Below are 22,945 nucleotides of genomic sequence, written 5' to 3' on the forward strand. Positions count from 1 at the left end.
CCCTGGAGAAGGAAATGGCAACCCACTCCAGTATTCTTGCCTGGAAAATCCCATGGACAGAGGAGCCTGGTGTGCTGCAGTCCATGGGGTTGCAAAAGAGTTGGACATGATTTAACAACTAAACAATAACACGATACTATAATGGTGGACATATATCATACATTTATCCAAATGTTTAGAATATACAACACCAAATATGAACCCAAAAGTAATCTATGGACTTGGGGAGATAATGCTGTGTAAATGTAGGTAGATGTGTAAATGTAGATCTACTGTAACCACTGTACCGTTCTGGTGGGGGCAGGGATGTTGATAAGTAAGGGAGATTAGGCAAGAATACATGTGAGGAGTGTATGGGAAATTTTGGTACCTTCTATTCAATTTTGCTGTGAACCTAAACCTTCTCTAAAAGTATCTATGTAAAGTTTACATACTATTTAAGGTTTATGGCTGCTGCTGAGTCGCTTCAGTCGTGTCCGACTCTGTGCAACCCCATAGACGGCAGCCCACCAGGCTCCCCATCCCTGGGATTCTCCAGGCAAGAACAGTGGAGTGGGTTGCCATTTCCTTCTCCAATGCATGAAAGTGAAGTCGCTCAGTCATGCCTGACTCTTAGCGACCCCATGGACTGCAGCCTACCAGGCTCCTCAGTCCATGGGATTTTAGCCCCTTTCAAAAAGAGTTGGTAGTATAGAACTCAGAACACATTAACTCTCAGTGTATCAAAATATGACAGCTCCACTACCAGGACAGGACTCAGAACATATTTAGCCTATGAGGTTGATACTGAACTCATTACTTTCAACAAACTCAATCCTCTTCCTGCATCTTCCATCTTGAATTGCTGGGTCAGTCATTAATTCATTCACCCATTCAGCACCTATACTAAGTCCTTGCAAGGAATAGGAGAACAAATCAGGCCCCAACCCTCAGATACTTAAAGAGAAAGATAGCTAAACAAATAAAGGTGTTCAGTTCAGTTCAGTCGCTCAGTTGTGTCCAGCTCTTTGTGACCCCATGGACTGCAGCATACCAAGCCTCCCTGTTCATCACCAACTCCTGGAATTTACCCAAACTCACATCCATTGAGTCAGTGATGCCATCCAAACATCTCATCCTCTGTAGTCCCCGTCTCCTCCTGCCTTCAATCGTTTCTAGCATCACGGTCTTTTCAAATGAGTCAGCTCTTCACGTCAGGTGGCCAAAGTATTGGAGTTTCAGCTTCAACATCAGTCCTTCCAATAAAGGGGTGAGGGGCTATAATGTACCAGGTATTGGATTGTGGGATAAATTGGATAAGTTATCCCAGGTACTCAATCAGGTCTTCTCTTATTGTTGTTTAGAGTCATATCTGACTCTGTGACCCTATGAACTGCAGCACACAAGGCTTCCCTGTCCTTCACTATCTCCCTGAGTTTGCTCAAATTCATGCCCATTGACTTAATATTGCCATCCAACCATCCCATCCTCTGTCAGCCCCTTCTCCTCCTACCCTCAATCTTTCCTAACATCAGGGTCTTTTCCAATGAGTTGGCTCTTTGCATCAGGTGGCCAGGGTACTGGAGCTTCAGCATCAGTCCTTCTAATGAATATTCAGGGTTGATTTACTTTAGGATTGATTGGTTTGATCTCCTTGAAGTTCAAGGGACTCTCACGAGTCATCTCAAGCACCACAGTTCAAAAGCATCAATTCTTTGGCACTCAGCCTTCTTCATGCTCCAACTCTCACACCTGTACATGACTATTGGGAAAAAACCATAGCTTTGACTATATGGAGCTTTGTCAGCAAAATGACATTGCTGCTTTTTATTATACTGCCTAGGTTTGTCATAGCCCTTCCAAGGAGCAAGTGTCTTTTAATTTCATAGCTACAGAGCCCTTGACTGTGTGGATCACAATAAACTGTGGAAAATTCTTCAAGAGATGAGAATACCAGACCACCTGATCTGCCTCTTGAGAAATTTGTATGCAAATCAGGCAGCAACAGTTAGAACTGGACATGGAACAACAGACTGGTTCCAAATAGGAAAAGGAGTACGTCAAGGCTGTATATTGTCACCCTGTTTATTTAACTTCTATGCAGAGTACATCATGAGAAACGCTGGACTGGAAGAAACAAGCTGGAATCAAGATTGCCAAGAGAAATATCAGTCACCTCAGATATGCAGATGACACCACCCTTATGGCAGAAACTGAAGAGGAACTCAAAAGCCTCTTGATGAAAGTGAAAGTGGAGAGTGAAAAAGTTGGCTTAAAGCTCAACATTCAGAAAACGAAGATCATGGCATCTGGTCCCACCACTTCATGGGAAATAGATGGGGAAACAGTGACAGACTATTTTTCTGGGCTCCAAAATCACTGCAGATGGTGACTGCAGCCATGAAATTAAAAGACGCTTACTCCTTGGAAGGAAAGTTATGACCAACCTAGAGAGCATATTGAAAAGCAGAGACATTACTTTGCCAACAAAGGTTTGTTTAGTCAAGGCTATGGTTTTTCCAGTGGTCATGTATGGATGTGAGAGTTGGACCGTGAAGAAGGCTGAGCGCCGAAGAATTGATGCTTTTGAACTGTGGTGTTGGAGAAGACTCTTGAGAGTCCCTTGGACTGCAAGGAGATTCAACCAGTCCATTCTGAAGGAGATCAGCCCTGGGATTTCTTTGGAAGGAATGATGCTAAAGCTGAAACTCCAGTACTTTGGCCACCTCATGCAAAGAGTTGACTCATTGGAAAAGACTCTGATGCTGGGAGGGATTGAGGGCAGGAGGAGAAGGGGACGACAGAGGGTAAGATGGCTGGATGGTATCATTGACTCGATGGACATCTCAGTGTACTCCGGGAGTTGGTGATGGACAGGGAGGCCTGGCATGCTGCAACTCATGGGGTCGCAAAGAGTCGGACACAACTGAGTGACTGATCTGATCTGATCTGACAGTCATCGTGTGTAGTAATTTGGAACCCAAGAAAATAAAATCTGTCATTGTTTTCACTTTTCCCCCTTCTATTTGTCTTGAAGTGATGGGACCAGATACCGTGATCTTCGTTTTTTTGAATGATGAGTTTTAAGCCAGCTTTTTCACTCTCTTCTTTCACGCTTATCATGAGGCTCTTTAGTTCCTCTTTGCTTTCTGCCATTAGAGTGGTATCATCTGCGTATCTGAGATTGTTGATATTTCTCCTGGCTTGATTCCAGCTTGTGATTCATTCAGCCTGGCATTTTGCATGACGTACTCTGCATTTAAGTTAAATAAACAGGGTAACAATATACAGCCTTTCCCAGTTTTTGACCAGTCGTTTGTTCCATGTCCAGTTCTAGCTGTTGCTTCTTGACCTGCCTACAGGTTTCTCAGGAGACAAATAAGGTGGTCTGATATTTCCATCTGTTTAGGAATTTTCCACAGTTTGTTGTAATCCACACAGTGAAAGGCTTTAGTGTAGTCAATGAAGCAGAAATAGATGTTTTTCTGAAATTCCCTTGATTTCTCTGTGATCTAATGGATGTTGGCAATTTAATCTCTTGTTCCTCTGCCTTTTCTTAACACAGCTTGCACAGCTGGAGGTTCTCCATTGATGTACTGCTGAAGCCTCGCTTGAAGAATTTTGAGCTTTACCTTGTTGACATGTTAAATGAGCACAATTGTAGGGTAGTTTGAACATTCTTTGGCATTGCCCTTCTTTGAGATTGGAATGAAAACTGACCTTTTTCAGTCCTGTGGCCACTGCTGAGTTTTCCAAATTTGCTGGCATATTGAGTGCAGCACTTTCACACCATCATCTTTTAGGATTTGAAATAGCTCAACTGGAATTCCATCACCTCCACTAGCTTTGTTCATAGTAATACTTGATAAGGCCCACTTGACTTCACATTCCAGGATGTCTGGCTCTAGGTGAGTGACCACACCATCATGGTTATCCAGATCATTAAGACCTTTTTTGTATAGTTCTTCTGAGTATTCTTGCTACCTCTCCTTAATCTTTTCTGCTTCTGTTAGGTTCTTAACATTTCTGTGCTTTATCAATCCCATCCTTACATGAAATGTTCCCTTGATATCTCCTCTGCTGCTGCTGCTGCTGCTGCTAAGTCGCTTCAGTCGTGTCCGACTCTGTGCGACCCCGTAGACAGCAGCCCACCAGGCTCCCCCATCCCTGGGATTCTCCAGACAAGAACACTGGAGTGGGTTGCCATTTCCTTCTCCAATGCATGAAAGTGAAAAGTGAAAGTGAAGTCCCTCAGTCTAGGACATATTAAATACATTGCTGAAGAAAACACTGCTAATGCCTATCAGTCACTGATGTGATTCCAGCTTCTATAATAATTTCAACCCCTTAGAGTTACAGAAGAAATCTCTAACAGGCAGTAAAGTGTAGACAGCTAGTCACCATGGCCAGTGGGCTCTTGATTGGTGAACAAGGACATCTTTTTTCTTCAGGGGTTGAAATCCACATCCATGACTGACAACCCATCAAAAGCTGGGACCCAAATTTGTACAGAGACAAGGTAGCGTGGAGAGAAAACAACACCCAACAACCCAGAAGTCTTCAACCACCACTTCTTATGCCTGGGTTTTAGTTCTTCAGCTGTGTCATGTGGGAAAATGTCACTTTCCTTCTGGGGATTATAGAATTCATGTCTCTTTGACTAGTTGTAGCTGGAAGCATATGCAAATGTTTCCATTGTGATGGAAGCAACAAGCTGATGTCAGTCGATCTGACAAAATTAAAATCTGTTTAATTTTGTCCTGGCATCTTTATCCCCAAATCTGAATCTACCATCAGATCCCACAGTTGTAAAGGTGCCACAAATATGATGGAATGTGTTTCCATTTACTGAATAGATGTCCTGAAATGTGAGCAAAGTCTTCAAAATGTAGCCACAGGTTTCAGTGAGGCCTCTAACTTACACTTCTTATATCTGCACAAGAAGAGCATGCCCCAGGAAACAGCAGTTGCTTCAGCTTGGGTGCTGAGTGAAGAGTCCTGTGAAGCCAGCTGGAAGTCTCTCTATAGCCTGGAGCAGAACTGCAGCTCACCCATCTGCCCTCATGCACGTGACCAAGAGGTGAGTGTTCATCATTCTCATTTGCAGTTGTTACTGTAGCAAAGCCTGACTGATACTGATGGGCTTAAAGGGGAGAGTGTGTTTATTTCTACCTGAGTATCTGAAAAGAAAGCTTAATTTTTAAAAAATTTCTTTGAAAAGCTAAGGATGCTAGTGGATTGGTATGACGACTATACAGGTTTTGAAGCAAGGTGTAGAGATGGAGATTTCTGGACTGGTAAGGAAGAGCCCAGTGACAGCGTGCTAAGCAGTTTGTACCATATTCTATAACATGAGAGCTTGGAAATAATTTTAAGCAAAAGCGACCAAATTTGCATTTCAAAAAGTTATTTAATTGTAATGTGGTTGAGGATGTATACAACTATAAGGTCAGTAACAAAGATATCAGTTAGATGATTAAAATAGCCTAGTGAGATGCCTGAAACTTTGCAGCAGGCTGTCACATGGCCCAAAATGGCAGCCTTGAGTAGCACCAGAGGAGGGGTAAGAGGGTGATGTAAGGCATGATAAGGGGGTAACTTTTCAAGGACTAGAACACTGATAAGATACAGGAAGTGAGATACAGGTCAGAATGAAGAATGGCTCCCAGATTTCTACCTTGGGTTACACAGTGGATGGTAATGCTTCTAACCATGATAAGATGATGACAAGGAACAGGGAAAGGCAAAATAAGTCATTTCATCTTAGACACGCAGCTGCTGAGGTTCCTTTGGGACACCCAGGTGGATATGCCAACGAAGAGGTCTGAATTACACATGCTGGTCGGGGAGAAGTGGATCCTTCAAAGAGCGCACCTGTAAAGGGAAATGACAGGTCCCTGAGAACAACTCTGAGGCAGTGAGAAGCTGGGGACGAGAAGCCTGCAAAGGAGACAGAGGTGGAATTGTCAGACACAGGTCAGGAGAAGCTGAGAGGCTAGCGTCATGGGAAGGAATGTGAGCACAAATGCACTGAATCTTCTTTTCACTAAAACCCAAGGTGAAAAAAGGCTCCCTACAAACTGAGATGGCAGGTCACCTTCTTGCAAGAAAAGGATCCTTCATCAGCCAGAGCCACTAAAAGTCACAGAGAGAGAGGGTGACCTGTGGCCAAGCAGCCACTGACAGTCACAAGAAAAATAATGAGGTGACCAACACAGCACAGTGGGAAGAGGGCACATGGACTTCCACACTCAGAGAATCCTTGGCTCTGCTGTGGCTGTGATTGTATTTAAAATGCTGTTTGAAAGTCAGGCTTCCTGTGCCAGGGACTTTCATCTTGCCCAGCTCCACGTGAGGAACAAGGCAAAGAAGAGGAATTCGAGCATCCCTGATCCTCCACTTGTCAGAGAGAGCAAGCCTGGAGTCAGTATCAACCAGCTCAGTTATTTAAATACATAACCTTGGCCAGGTTAATTCATTCATTTATTTGTTACTAGATTCACAGTACTCACTTTGTACTAGACATTATGCTAGCAACAGTGAACAAGACTGACAAGTTCACCCTGGTGGAGTACTTCTTCTGGTAGAGAAGTGGGTAGTAATGTCAATAAATAGCTGATGTCTAACTGTGACATTGATTAAGGAAGTAAATAGGAAGATGAGATAAACCAGTGGCATGCCTCAGAATCACTCATATGAAAGCTGTTAAAACATAGATTGCTCCATCCACCTCTACGGTCTCAGGTAATGGGGATGCTGCAGGTCCAGAGATACTTTTGAGAACCAGTGATACAGAGCAACTGGGGAGGTTTTTTAGAAAATAACAAATAACACCTAGGTGGGCATTTTGCATTCCAGGTACTAGTTTAAATGATTTGTCTCCATTCACCCATTTAATACTTTTAACAGCTTTGTGAAGGAAGAATCAACAGGATGTGACCGTTTTAGAGAGGAGGAAACAGACACAGGGATATTAAGTGTTGTACTCAAGGTTTTTAACTCAGGTTTTGAGAGTACTTTATATATTTTAGATACCAATCCTTTGTCACATACATGCTTCACAAATGTGTTCCCCACTTGTAACTTGTCTTTTCATCTCAACAGGGTCTTTCACAAAACAAAACTTTTTAATTTTTATAAAATCCAATTTATTAACTTTCCGTTTAATGGATTGTGTTTCCTGGTATCAGGCTTGTAACTCTTGATTCAGCCCAACTTCCTAAAGATTTTCTCCCACTTATTTTAAAAAGCATGATAATTTTAAGTTGTGCATTTAAGTGAGTCTGTTATCCATTTTGACTTAACATTTGTGTAAGGGGTGAGGTTTATGGTGAGGCTTATTGTTTTGCTTATGAATGTCCAATTGCTCCATTTATTGAAAGGAAGTGCTATCCTTCATTGAACTACTTCTGTACTTTTGTTAAAAATCAACTGAGCATATTTGTCTGAGCCTATTCCTGCTTTCCTGGCAGTTCAATTGGTAAAGGATCCACCTGCAAAGCAGGAGACCTAGGTTCAATCCCTGGGTTGGGAAGATCCCCTGGAGAAGAGAAAGGCTACCCACTCCAGTATTCTGGCCTGGAGAATTCCATGGACTATACAGTCTATGGGGTCGCAAAGAGTCGCACACGACTGAGCAACTTTCGCTTCACTTCACTTCATTCTTATTCCTGGGTTCCCTATTCTGTTCCATTGATTTTTGTGTCTATGTTTTTACTAATACCACACATCTTTACTAATGTAGTCTTCTAATAAGTCTTAAAATTGGATAGATTGGTTCCTCCCACTTTCTTATTTTTTTTCATGGTTGTTTCCATTTCTTTCTCATATAAACTCTTGAACAATCATGACTATATCTAAAAATTCTTATTGGAATTTTGATTTTTAAAAATGCGTTAAACCTGTATATTAATTTGGAGAGAATTGACATCTTTATTATGTTGAATCTCCCAGTCCATAAACACCATATGTCTCTCCATCTATTTTTTATTTTCCTCATCAGTATCTTATGATTTGCATTATACAAGTCCTATGGAGAAGGCAATGGCACCCCATTCCAGTACTGTTGCCTGGAAAATCCCATGGATGGAGAAGCCTGGTAGGCTGCAGTCCATGGGGTCGCTAAGAGTCGGATACAACTGAGCATCTTCACTTTCACTTTTTACTCTGATGCATTGGAGAAGGAAGTGGCAACCTACTCCAGTGTTCTTGCCTGGAGAATCCCAGGGACCGGGGAGTCTGGTGGGCTGTCATCTCTGGGGTTGCACAGAGTCGGACACGACTGAAGCGACTTAGCAGCAGCAGCAGTAGCACACAAGTCCTATACATGTTATACATAGTATCTTAGATTTACGCATAAGCATTTCATTTTTGCTTTTGAAAAATTATAAATGATAATAGAATTTTAATTTCAGTATCCACATATTCATTGGTAATGTATTAAAATACAATGGATTTTTGAATGCTCATTTTGTATTCCACAATGTTCAGTTCAGTTCAGTTCAGTTCAGTCACTTAGTCACGTCCGACTCTTTGCAACCCCATGAATTGCAGCACGCCAGGCCTCCCTGTCCATCACCAACTCCCGGAGTTCACTCAAACTCATGTCCATTGAGTCGGTGATGCCATCCAGCCATCTCATCCTCTGTCGTCCCCTTCTCCTCCTGCCCCCAATCCCTCTCAGCATCAGAGTCTTTTCCAATGGGTCAACTCTTCACATGAGGTGGCCAAAGTACTGGAGTTTCAGCTTCAGCATCAGTCCTTCAGTCCAATGAACACCCAGGGCTGATCTCCTTTAGAATGGACTGGTTGGATCTCCTTGCAGTCCAAGGGACTCTCAAGAGTCTTCTCCAACACCACAGTTCAAAAGCATCAATTATTCAGCGCTCAGCTTTCTTCACAGTCCAACTCTCACATCCATACATGACCACTGGAAAAACCATAGCCTTGACTAGATGGACCTTTGTTGGCAAAGTAATGTCTCCGCTTTTCAATATGCTCTCTAGGTTGGTCATAACTTTCCTTCCAAGGAGTAAGCGTCTTTTAATTTCATGGCTGCAGTCACCATCTGCAGTGATTTTGGAGCCTAAAAAAATAAAGTCTGACACGGTTTCCACTGTTTCCCCATCTATTTCCCATGAAGTGGTGGGACTAGATGCCATGATCTTAGTCTTCTGAATGTTGAGTTTTAAGCCAACTATTTCACTCTCCTCTTTCACTTTCATCAAGAGGCTTTTTAGTTCTCTTCACTTTCTGCCATAAGGGTGGTGTCATCTGCATATCTGAGGTTATTGGTATTTCTCCCGGCAATCTTGATTCCAGCTTCTGCGTCCTCCAGCCCAGCGTTTCTCATGATGTACACTGCATATAAGTTAAATAAACAGGGTGACAATATACAGCCTTGACGAACTCCTTTTCCTATTTGGAACCAGTCTGTTGTTCCATGTCCAGTTCTAACTGTTGCTTCCTGACCTGCATATAGGTTTCTCAAGAGGCAGGTCAGGTGGTCTGGTATTCCCATCTCTTTCAGAATTTTCCACAGTTGATTGTGAATCACACAGTCAAAGGCTTTGGCATAGTCAATAAAGCAGAAATAGATGTTTTTCTGGAACTCTCTTGCTTTTTCCATGATCCAGCGGATGTTGGCAATTTGGCCTCTGGTTCCTCTGCCTTTTCTAAAACCATCTTGAATATCTGGAAGTTCACAGTTCACGTATTGCTGAAGCCTGGCTTGGAGAATTTTGAGCATTACTTTACTAGCGTGTGAGATGAGTTCAATTGTGCGGTAGTTTGAGCATTCTTTGGCATTGCCTTTCTTTGGGATTGGAATGAAAACTGACCTTTTTCAGTCCTGTGGCCACTGTTGAGTTTTCCAAATTTGCTGTCATATTGAGTGCAACACTTTCACAGCATCATCTTTCAGGATTTGAAATAGCTCCACTGGAATTCCATCACCTCCACTAGCTTTGTTCGTAGTGATGCTTTCTAAGGCCCACTTGACTTCACATTCCAGGATGTCTGGCTCTAAGTCAGTGATCACACCATCGTGATTATCTGGGTCATGAACTCTTTTTTGTACAGTTCTTCTGTGTATTCTTGCCATCTCTTCTTAATATCTTCTGCTTCTGTTAGGTCCATACCATTTCTGTCCTTTATCGAGCCCATCTTTGCATGAAATGTTCCTTGGTATCTATAATTTTCTTGAAGAGATCTCTAGTCTTTCTCATTCTGTTGTTTTCCTCTGTTTCTTTGCATTGATCGCTGAGGAAGGCTTTCTTATCTCTTCTTGGTATTCTTTGGTACTCTGCATTCAGGTGCTTATATCTTTCCTTTTCTCCTTTGCTTTTCGCTTCTCTTCTTTTCACAGCTATTTGTAAGGCCTCCTCAGACAGCCATTTTGCTTTTTGGCATTTCTTTTTCTTGGGGATGGTCTTGATCCCTGTCTCCTGTACAATGTTCTGCAATGTTACCAAACTCATTTAATAGTTCTAGGAAGTTTTGTAGATTCTCTGGGATTTTCTAAGTAGATTGTCATGTTAGCTACAAATATAGACTTTTTAATTTTTTTTTCCAATCTGCATGACTTTTATTTCCTTTTCTTGCCTTATTACACCAGCTGTATCATCCATCACTGTGTTGAATAAGAGTGGTGAGTGTGGACATCCTGATAATAGGGAAAAAGCCATTAGTCTCACTATTGAGTGTAAAGTTAGCTGTAGTTTGGGGGATTTTTTTTTGTAAGTGCTCTTTATCATGTTGATAAAAGTTCACCTCTATTCCAATTTTTCTGAAAGATTTATTTTATCATGAGTAATGTTGAATTTTGTTGAATACTTTTTCTACAGTGGATGATATAATCATGTGATATTTCTTCTGTAGCCTGTTAATATGTTGGATCACACTGATTTATTTTCAAATATTGAATCATTCTTGTGCCTTCAAATAAATCTCACTTGATTATGGCCTATAATTCTTTTATATGTTGCTGAAATCTGGTGGCTCAGACATTAAAAAATCCACCTGCAGTGTGGGAGAACTGGATTCAATCCCTGGTTGGGAAGCTCTCCTGGAGAAGAGCATGACAACCCACTCTAGTATTCTTGCCTGGAGAATCCGGATGGACAGAGGAGCCTGGCAGGCTACAGTCAATAGGGTCCCAAAGTGTCAGACACGAGTGAGCAACTAAGCACAGCAAATTCTATTTATTAATGTTAAAGATTTTTTTATATATTTGTCGTTCAGTTGCTTAATCGTGTCTGACTCTTTGTGACCCCATGGACTGCAGCATGCCAGGCTTCCCTGTCCATCACCATCTCCCAGAGCTTGCTCAAACTCATGTCCATTGAGTCAGTTATGCCATCCAACCATCTCATCCTCTGTTGTCCCCTTCTCCTCCTGCCTTCAATCTTTCCCAACATCAGGTTTTTTCTAATGAGTCAGGTCTTTGCATCAGGTGGTCAAAGTATTGGAACTTCAGCTTCAGCATCAGTTCTTCCAATGAATATTCAGGACTGATTTCCTTTAGAATTGACTGGTTAGATCTCCTTGCAGTCCAAGATACTCTCAAGAGTCTTCTCCAACACCACAGTTTAAAAGCATCAATTCTTCATTGCTCAGACTCCCATATAGTCCAACTACATGTCACATACATGACTACTGGAAAAACTATAGCTTTGACTAAATGGACCTTTGTCAGCAAAGTAATGTCTCTGCTTCTTAATATGCTATCTAGGTTTGATATAACTTTTCTTCCAAAGAGCAAGCATCTTTTAATTTCATGGCTGCAGTCACCATCGGCAGTGACTTTGGAGCCCAAGAAAATAAAGTCTTTCACTGTTTCCATTGTTAACCCATCTATTTGCCATGAAGTGATGGGACCAGAGACCCGGGTTCAATCCCTGGGTCAGGAAGATCTCCTGGAGAAGGAAATGGCCATGACTTTTCTTTATTAATGAGTGATACTGTTGTATAATTTTCCTTTTGTGTACTATCTTTGTCTGGTTGTGATATCAAAGTTGATACTAGCTTCAAAAAAAATGAATCAAGAAGTATTTTACTCTATTTCTGAAAAAGATTGTGTAGAATTGGTTGTTAATTATTCTTTAAAGCTATGATAGAATTCTCCAGTGAAGCCCCCTGGGCCTAGAGATTTTTGTTCTGTAGAGTTATTATTTAATTACAATTCAGTTTTCTTAATATTTATAAGTCTATTCAAATTATCTTCCTCTGTTGAGAAAGTTGTGCTGGTCTGTGGTTTGCAAAGAATTTATTTTGTCTAAGTTGTCAAATTTATGTGTGCAGTTGTTCATAGTATTCCTTTATTATCCTTCCAGTGTGTGTGTGGTCTATAGCAATATTCCCCATTTCCTTCCTGATCCAGTGAAATTTTTGGTCAGTTTTTGTAAGAGGTGTGTCAATTTTACTGATCTTTCAAAGAGTCAGTGCTATGTTTCACTGATTTTTTTTCACTATTTTTTACTCCTGCTTGCCTTGAGGTTTTTTGTTTGTTTGTTTTGTTTTTTTTGCTTTTCCATGTTCTTGAGTTGGGAGTTTAGATTATAGATTTGAGAATTTTCCTTTTTTATTTTTTTAAAATACATGCACTTAGTCTTATAAATTTCCTTCTCAGCACTGCTTTAGCTGTGGCCCACCAATTTTTATTGGGCTTCCCTGGTGGGTTATACAGTAAAGAATCTGCTTGTAATGCAGGAGACTTGGGTTTGACACCTGGGTGGGGACGATCCCCTGGAGAAGGGAATGGCGATCCACTCCAGTATTCTTGCCTGAAGAATTTCGTGGACAGAGGAACCTTGCAGGCTCTGGTCCATGGGATTGCAGAGAGTCAGACATGACTGAGTGACTAACACACACACCAATTTTTTTATGTTGTATTTTCACTTCCATTAAGTTCAATTTATTTTTCAAAATTCCCTTGAGATCTCTTCTTTGACCCATGGATTATTTAGAAAAGTGTTGCTTAGTTTCCAAGTAATTAGAGATTTCCTTATCTTTTTTTTTTTTTTTTACTGATTTCTATTTTGATTCCAATGTGATCAAAAACATATTCTGTATGATTTCAGTTACTTTAAATTTGTTAAGATTTGCTGTATGGTCCACGATATGGTTTTTCTTTGTATATGTTTCATGGAGACTGCAATTGTTGGGCAGGGTCTTCTGTAAATGTTTCAATCCTATGTCTTAGCCAAGTCACTAGAGTTCTGTATCATTACTGATTTTCTGTCTAGTTATTCTGTCAGTTGTTGAGAGGCATATTGAACTAATTGTTGATTTGTCTATTTCTTTCAATTCCTCCAAGAGCAAAACTGGGGAAGTTTTAAGCCAAGGGTACATGCATATTCATGAAGGGGCTTGAACAGAGGAGAATTCAGCATAGATTTGAGGCAGATGTTCATACAGTCCAAGCTTTAGATGATTAAACTCACAAGGATCAGAAAAGGTCATTGTTATCCTCCCTTAGGTTCCAGCTTCTCAAATGGTCAAATGCTTCAGGCTAATCTTTACCACTGAAGTGAAACTGGAAGTCTTTACAACAGACATATTATTTTTGCTATTATTGTTTCTCTTGCCTAATAACAAGATCATCATTACTGAGATATGTTCAAGGGCAAACAATGTGGCCAGGTTTAGATCACAAAATGGCTTAGGCCTAAAATGGCTTCTCTTATGTCAAAAAGCCATATCTGGTTCCTTTCCGCCAAGGACCCTCTAACTTACCTGCTTACGCTCTAAAGACCAGTGTGGCCCTGGTGAGCAGTCAGCTTAGTAAGGGTAGAAGTCTAGGCTCCCACTTGGCCTTGGCTGGCATGGTTGGGGTGGAGTCACAGTTTAGTTTCTCTGGCGGCTGGTTGGAATAAAGTAGTTATTGTCTGAAAGATTTTATCTTGCTAGATTGCCCTTTTCCTACTCCTTTTACTAGAAAGATCAGAGTTTTGTTGGAACTTTGTTGTCTGCCCTGTTGTTGGCATTCCCAGATGCCAACTCCAAGTCTGGGATAAAGGAGGCAATAGGAAAACCCAGGAAACTCACCACAAGGTCATCTCTTGGGTCCTAAGGTCCTTTCCCAATCTACTTTCCTAAGTTCCTTTCCCAGTCTGCTTTCTTCTTTCCACCTTTCAGTCTGTCTGTGTTTGTCTTATATGTAATATCTAGGCATTTTATGTGTATTTGTGTGTGTGCTAAGTTTCTTCAGTCATGTCCAGCTCTTTGCCCCCCTACAGACTGTAGCCCGCCAGGCTCCTCTATCCATGGGGATTCTCCAGGCAAGAATACTGGAGTGGGTTGTCATGCCCTCCTCCAGGGGATATTCCCAACTGGGATCAAACCCGTGTCTTTTACATCTCCTGCATTGGCAGGCCAGTTCTAGCACCATTTGGGAAGGTCTAGAATACTCATGTTGTTTATTTTCTCTAAAATATGATGTTTTGGGGATTCCCGAGTAGCTCAGTGGTAAAGAATCTGCTTGGCAATGCAGGAGACTCAGTAGACATGGATTCAGTCTCTGGATTGAGAAGGTTCCCTGGAGGAGGAAATGGCAACGCACTCTAGTATTCTTGTCTTGAAAATCCCACGAACAGAGGAGCCTGGTGGGCTACAGTCCATGGGGTCACAACGTGTCAAACACAACTGAGCATGCAAGATTTTTTTTTTAATGTTGAATTTCTTTTTTTTAATTAATTTATTTATTTTAATTGGAGACTAATTATACATCTTAACATAACTTACTGCCTGTGTAAAGCCTGCTCCTCCCTGAGCTGGTCATTCTTAGAGACAGAGCTAAGTAATCAGCCAGGAGCGGGGTCTTTGAAATGCAAACTAACCAATCCAGAACCCTTTCCTTTCTGAGGCCCGTGCCCATGAGAGGCAACATTCCTCCACCTTAATCTTTCCAGGGCCAAGGGTCAGACAACTGGAGACTGCCACATGGCCCAAAGCCCTCTGAAGTTATTCAGACCAGCCAGTCCTAATCTTTTAGCTCTGCTCTGCCTTGCCTCTACTGCAGAAACCCCAGTAAAGGTAGCTGGCCTGTGATCTATTCTCAGTCTTACTTCTGTGTCCTGACCAAAAGCAGGCCTCTTGTTTCTGAGGAAACTGTTTGTTTTCAATAGCATTGACTACTCAGTCATCTTTATAAATTAAGACCCAGGGCACAAAAAAACTCATCAGGAGGGGAGTGGCAAAGTATGTCTATTCCATCTTCCTCAGAAGCATCGAAAGCTCCAATGATTTTAAGGCAACTAGCCTGATGTTTGTAATCTCTCCCTTGCAGACACCTTGACCTGTTTCGCATCATAGCACTAATTTGGCAAAACTGGTTCATCTCGGCTCTCATCACGAACTTGTGGCCAGTGTGATCCAACTATCCACTGACCCTGTGCTTCTGCATGAATGCAGTGGAATCTGTGTGGAGGAAAGCATAAACCATGCTGAATGGTCTCATTTTCCCTGATGACTGCATGCATTCCTCTCTCTCTTGTCCTTACTACTGCTTGAATCCCACTGTATTTTCCTAGGCCATCTATTAATACATGCCCCACGCAACTATCTCAAAACTTTTCCTTTCTCCTCAAGCCTCCAATACCCACTCTCCCATCTTACTCTCAGCTGCACAGCCTGCTCATTCATGTGGTCATTCAGCCACTGGGAAAATTAAAGTCGTTTGCGGAGAAGCTTCCCAAGTTCCTTACTCTGCATCTGCTCCCCTACCACAGCCTCTGTAATCTTGTACTCGGTTTTCCTACCTATTACCTTAAATGATCTGTCCTGGGTTTCCATCTATATTGATTATATCTTGATGCATAGCAAATTAACCCCCCCCCCAAATTTGGTGGCTTACAACAATAAACATGAATGACCTTACAGTTTCTGTGGGTGAGGAATTGAGTCACTTAGCTGGATAGTTCTAATTCAGAGCCTTTTGTGCCGTTGTGATTAATGTGTCAGCTTGAGCTGCAGTCATTTGAGATTTGGCTGGTTCTGGATGATCCTCTTCCAAGATGGCTCACTCATATGGCTGTTGGTTGGCAGCCTCAGTTCCTCATCACATGGGCCTCTCCAATGCTTTGCTTGAAAGTCCTCACCACATGACAGCTAGCTGCTTCCAGAGTGAATGATCCGAGAGAGAGTAAGAGGGAAGGAAGCAACAGTGCCTTTTATGACCCAGTTTGGGAAGTCACACACTGTCTTTCTCTTGTTAAAAGCAAGTCACGAAGTCCAGCCTGTATTCAGAGGGAGGAAAAATTAAGTTCCCCCTTTTGAAGGGAGATATGTCAAAATATTTGTGGGTGTGTTTTAAAAGTCACACTATATAAAGTGAATCCCTCCATTTACACTCAAAGACATCATTCCAGCAATTTCCCCCTTTCTCCTATACCATCCACTTTTACATCTCTATTTGATCATCACCATTATTGTGGAAACATATTGTTATTTTCCCACCTTAAAAAAAATTTCCTTCAGATACACTGTAATTCTTTCACACCTTTACACAAAACTCCTCAAAGAAGCTGCCGTTAGTCCCCTCTTACTCTCAAACCCACATTGATCAGGCTCTCTTCTCCAGCTATTTATGAAAACCATCTTATCCATTCACCAAGTGAAGGCCTTACTGTTGCAAATTCAATGATTGGTTCTGAATTCTCCCCTTTTGTGACAGCAACCACTCTCTCTTTCTCAGTGGATTTTCTATTGGCTCCTAGGTCACCTCAGTCTCTTGGGTTTTCTCCTGCCTCATTGTCTGCATCTTCTCAGTCCCCTCCTGATTCCTCTTCTCTCTGACGTATTAAAGCTGTAACATGTCAGTTCTAGGACTTTGGTCCTTTTTTTCGCCTCCAACTGTATTCACCTTCTTAGTGTCTCATATAATCTTCTGGCTTCAGATACCATCTACAGGTCATGACTCACAGATTTGTACCTGCTGTGCAGACCTACCACCTGAATTCTTGACTCATACCCCACCACTTTTTCAACATCATTTCCTCTCAAATATTTCATAGATATCTGAAATTTAGCATGCCTGAACTATGATGTCTCTTGTATCACAAATCTGCACTGCATTCGGCCTTCATCTAAGATGAAGGCTCTATCTCCACTTTGACCCAATTCCTTCGTGTCTTTCCTCAGAGGTCACTTTTTCACTGAAGCCTCACCACAAAATTTAAAGCTGCAGCCTCACTTCCGATCAGTTTTACCTGCTTTATTTCTTTCCTTTTCCTCCATATAAAGCACATCATCCTCTAACATACAATGTAATTTTAATTTACTTAACTATTATGCTTATTATATTTCTTCCCTCCACAAAGGTGCAAGTCTTTTTCACTAATGTGTCCCAGCTTTCTTTGCTTTGTGCACTGGTGTCTTACATCTCTGTGTACCTAGATGCATTTGTATCTTATAATATGTGCTTAGTAAACACTTGGTTACTAAAATTGTTTCATTGTATTAAAAAAAAGACTTCTCCATGAATAAGGATTGATGGGTGTATGGGGTAGGGAGAGAAGATATGTCAGGAATGTTTTCACCTGCAAGTAGGAAAATAATTGAACTGCTTTGGACTAAAGAAATGAGTTATTTTTCACTCAAAACATCATGTCTGAAGGGGTGGGTTTTGTACCCAGTGAGTCAGAGTTAATGCCTCTGTGATTCTGGTGCCTTTTCTCTTATACTCACAAATGGTTGCAGCAGCTGCAGCCATCAAATCTACATTCTAGACAAGAAGAAAAAGAAGGCAGATGAGGTGTTACCGGCTATCAGGTCAAAGTTTAGGCAAAGGTAGAGACAGAAAAATGCAAAAGACTAACAATATATTTTGTTATAGTTTGGGAAGATGAAAAACAGAATGATTTTTTAAGAGAAATTGTGTGAATGGTGGAGCCATTTACTGAAGTGATTCAAAATCAGGGAGAAAGAGATCTGGAGAGAAAAAAATTCAAGGTCTCCAATTTGAACAGCAAATTTGGAGATGCTTGCGCATCATCCTGCTTCCCAGGTGGCACTAGCAGTAAAGAACCCACCAGCCAATATAGGAGACATAAGAGACATGGGTTCAATCCCTGAGTAGGGAAGATCCCCTCGAGTAGGAAATGGCAAACCATTCCAGTATTCTTACTTGGAAAATTTGATGGACAGAGGAGCCTGGCGGACTACAGTCCATGGGGTCGCAAAGAGTCAGACATGACTGAGCACACACAGAAACAACAGCCAAGTGCAGATGTCAAGTAGACAGTGGAATATACAGCTCTAGTAGTAATGGCAGAGTTTGGGGCTAGATATATACATTGAAGAGCCATGGGTACATGAATGGTATTTAAAACCATTGTACTGGATGAGATCACCAGGAAGTATAGATGGAGAACATCCAAAATTGACCTATGAAGGAAGGGGAGGAGAGAAAGCAAAAAGCTTAAAAAGACAAAGAAAGGGGAAAATTACAAAAATGTTGTGTCATTGAAATGTAAGGGCAGAATATTTTAAGAGGAAGATTACTTAACCTTTCAGAGTACATTTTTTTCATCTATAAAAAGAGGCAAAGAAGAGTAGGGTATTTATGAGGATGAAATGCTATAATAAATGTAAATACCTAGAAGGTTGACTCACTATGATAGGCACATAATGTCTCTTCCCTTTCCTTTCCTTCCTTTTGGGTAGCTTCCTCAGTCATGTTACCAGACCCACGGAAGGAGAAAACATTCCAGGAAACCTTCTTATATTCCAACAGTGTGTGTTGACTCAATACAGTAAATAGCCACTTGTCTAGGAAATATTTATGTAGGATGAATAGAATAAATATTGATTTTGTTTTATCCTGGTATCCATACAACTCAAGGGCAATGGAGACTCAGTTCATGAATTTTAGAAACAGTAAATATGCTGCTCATATTTTCAAATCTGCATCAACAATGAATGAATGAACACTTTTTGATTAATAAATGAACAGATCATGTGTAAAGAAATGACATAATCTCTATTCCAGGCCAGCATTAAAATCATTGTGAGTGTATGTGTATGTTATCTTAAGGTGGTTGACATAGTTGATTTCATAAAGGTGTTATGAAGTCATTATTAAAAGACTACTTCTTACTTCAGTACCATACACTGACCTATTGCCCACCCAGCAATGGATCAGTGGTGAGCCCATCACCACTATGCTGTTGTTTAGTCACTTGGTCATGTCCAACTCTTTGCAACCCCATGGACTGCAGTGCTCTAGGCTTCCCTGTCCTTCTCTATCTCCCAGAGTTTGCTCAAAGTCATCCCCTTTGAGTCAGTGATGACATCCAACCATCTCATGCTCTGTCATCCCCTTCTCCTCCTGCCCTCAATCTTTCCCAGTATCAGGGTCTTTTCCAGTGAGTCAGCTCTTTGCATCAGGTGGTCAAAGTATTGGAGTTTCAGCTTCAGCATCAGTCCTTCTAATGACTATTCAGAAGTGATTTCCTTTAGGATTGACTGGTAGGAAACAGTAAAAACTCAACTCAAAATAGACATACTCTACCTTAGAGAGTGAATTTAAGTTGTACTCTACCTTCTAGAGAGTGCATATAGAATGTACATCCTCTTTATAAGTTAAGGCCAGGGTGAACTTCAGGGACCTCTTCACATAGTATTAGCTGCAAGTGTATTTGCAGATATATCTATCTGCCTGGCCAGGCAAAGTAAATTCATGTCATTGGACAAAGAAGTACAAGCCCACCTTGATACCAGGAAAGATTTACCTACTTGAGTCCAGCAAGTGGAAATCAGAGTGGAAAAGTCAAGGGAACAATAAACTGAAGTGAGAAGAATATTGGGGTCTGTGTTATTTATAGTGATTTCATGTTCTTGGAGTCAAATATTTTTTTCTGTCTTATGCTCTCTTTTTGTGCTTTGCTTTGAAACTACTCTGGAAAAACCAACAGTAATAATCAAATGGAGGGTTTAAACATGATCCATGTAAAACTAGTCTGATTTTGGGGGAACCAGGTCCTGAGAACTGTGTACCCACACAATAAACTGCCTCCTTTTCCCTTCATGAGTAAGCACTTATAAACAGACTTCAGGGGGTGTAGTTGAATGGTTAAAGGACCTGTTTTTAATAGCAAGAAATGTTTACTGACTGAAGACTCCATCTTGCAGCTGCCTACAGCCATTTTTTAAAAATCATTCTTGTATGCAGCATCCCTGGAAAGTCATCCATTTACCCAGCATAGGGAGCAGGGGCTCCCACGAGGTAGCATTTCATTGCTCACAAAACACCTATCAGAAGCACCATCATTCCACTGCACCCTTTAAATTTTGACTGATGAAGACATGGCCTAACAGAGTGCATTCCCAGAGTCTTACTGACACAACTGATCAAACAAATAAGCCAGTAAAGCCATACTACTAGTATACGGGGCTCAAGAAATCCTGATCCAAAACTTAATGTTTGTTAAATGAAAAGGGAAATCAAAGTCTCTCTACAGTGCCTGCTGAAAACATAATGATTTTCCTAGCAAACTTTAAAGTTAGTTCCAAGTTCAGTTTCATATGGCCCCTTGAGAAAGAAAACTGAAAGCAGAAAAGAAAAATTCTGATCAGGAGCAAGACCATTGCTGCTGGTTCTCCTTTGCAGCCTATATGAGCCAGTGGAATGAGAGCTAATGTTGACTATTTTTTGGTGCCCATGGGAGGCATTACGAGCCCAGGCGAGGTGCCAAATGACAAGGTGCTGGGCTTGAAAGTCCAAGCTAAGCACTAGGAGCTCAGGTTGACAATATCATTGGGAGCCTAAACTGAAACTTAAATTGACCAGCCTGTGGACCAGGACTAGCTTGAGGAGGCATGGAAGGCATAACAGGGATGAGGGCTGTAATCAGACAATAAGAGCTAATTCTTACTGGGGACTAGCTATACACTAGGCATGGTACCAAGTACATTACACTGATTATCTTTTATTTCATGAAAGTTGTGTCTCTGTGTCCTCAGTCGCTCAGTCATTTCTAACTCATTGCGAACTCATGCACTATAGCCTGCCAGGCCCCTCTGTTCATGGGATTCTCCAGGCAAGAATACTGGAGTGGGTTGCCAAGCCCTCCTCCAGGGGATCTTCCCGACCCAGGAATCAAACCCACATCTCTTGTGTCTTCTGCAATGTCAGGTGGGTTCTTTTACAATTAAGCCACCTGGGAAGTTAGTTACTATTATTTTACTTGGTGTACACCTGAAGAAGCTGAGGCTCACACAGATAAAGAATCTTCCCCAAGGTTGCCCCTGCAGTGAGCAGGGGAGCTAGGGCTCCAGTTCCAAAAGATATGATTCCAGAATTTGGCCTCATCATGGGGAGCCAGGGCTTCCCTGGTGGCTTAGATGGCAAAAAATTTGCCTGCAGTGCAGGAGACCAGGGTTGATCCCTGGGTCAGGAAGATCTTCTGGAGAAGGGAATGGCAACCCCCTCCAGTATTCTTGCGTGGAGAATCCCATGGACAGAGAAGCCTGGTGGGCTACAGTCCATGGGATCGCAAAGAGTGGGACACGACTGGGTGACTAAAACACTGTAGGGAGATGAGGCTGAGTTCCTAAACGGTAATGTGACACTGGCATCCACCTCTTCCCTCTCCTCCTTCCTTCTGCACGTCTGCAGGCTTGACCATCACCTGGGCTCAAACACTGACTGTGGGAGAACAAAAGCAAGTGGGCCTGCAAAGAGAGTCAGTAGCCAGGAGAGAGAGAGGTGATCCAGGGCCAGGGAGAGGAGAACCAGGCTGCCAGGCACATGACAGCTGATGGGCAGGAGGAAAACACACTTCACATCTCACGTTGGCTCTTCAGAAATCTGTTCACTTTAACTTTGAGAGAAATATAACCTTGTTCTCTACAGCTGTCAAATTATTTCATCAAGAAGTCAAAGTCATGAAACTGGGACAGGATAATAATCCAATGGTAAATCAAAATCCCCATTATGAAATGGTACATCTGAGAGTTTGGTTTAAATTGGTATATTGGGACATAGAGAAGAAAAGGTTATGGTTAATATACCTTCATATGTTGCAAATTGTTTACTGCCTTCAAGTACTAGAAGAGCTGGCCAATGAAGGAGGGAGTTGGCTGGTTTCATGTGGTTTCCAGAGGTGTTAATTCCTGTTATTTCTAATAGAAAGGGCTGTCCATCAGTGGATGTTCCCCCCGCTCTACTGCCCACAAAGCAGGGAGTCTTCATCACAGGGCACAGCTAAGCAGAAACTAGATCATTGGTTAAAACTTGGTTGTATGTTGATAATCCCCAGGAAAGTTTTTTAAAATATTAATGCCTTGGCCCCATTCCCCCCAAATTTTAATTTAACTGATTTCAGGGTAAAGCCCTGACATTGTGGTCTTTAAAAACTGTCCCTCCCCTACTTCCTGCCCCAGTGATTCTAATAATATGGAGCAAAGTTTGAGAACCATTAAGCTGGATTCCCATCAGGGATGATAGAGAGCAGATTCCCACTCTGAGTTGAAGATAGGTCCAGATTCTCCCACGCCTCTTTCCCTTCTAAGATCCTAATTTGCTAACTAAGGCCCTTCATTGTGTGTTTGATGTTTATGATGGCTATCAATAATTTTATGATCAATTATTAGTGAAAGAGCTCTACCATTTTTTAATGTGAAGGAAAGTAACAAGCTATAAGCAACAAAAGACCACATGCGCTATACTGGATTCCTGTCTCTTCAGAATTACGTTCTAAGAAAATGCGTGATGAATTTAGAATGCTATTAATCTGAAACCGCTCATCTTTCGCAGCCCTACACCCCTTGCACACCGTAGGAGAATTTCTGGAGACTGTTAAGAATAGTGCAAAGGATATGCTTGTATTCTGAACACCCAATCTAATTGTTTCAAGAAAAAAAGTGAATTTGGATTTAGAAGAATTTCCCAGAGCAAGAAAAGAGTAAGAGGTATGCCTGCCTGTTGAAAAGCAGAAGAACTGTCCTGTTTCAGTCTGCCTTGCTA

This window comes from Bos mutus, chromosome 4, assembly GCF_027580195.1.
Source record: "Bos mutus isolate GX-2022 chromosome 4, NWIPB_WYAK_1.1, whole genome shotgun sequence".
NCBI lineage: Eukaryota > Metazoa > Chordata > Mammalia > Artiodactyla > Bovidae > Bos > Bos mutus.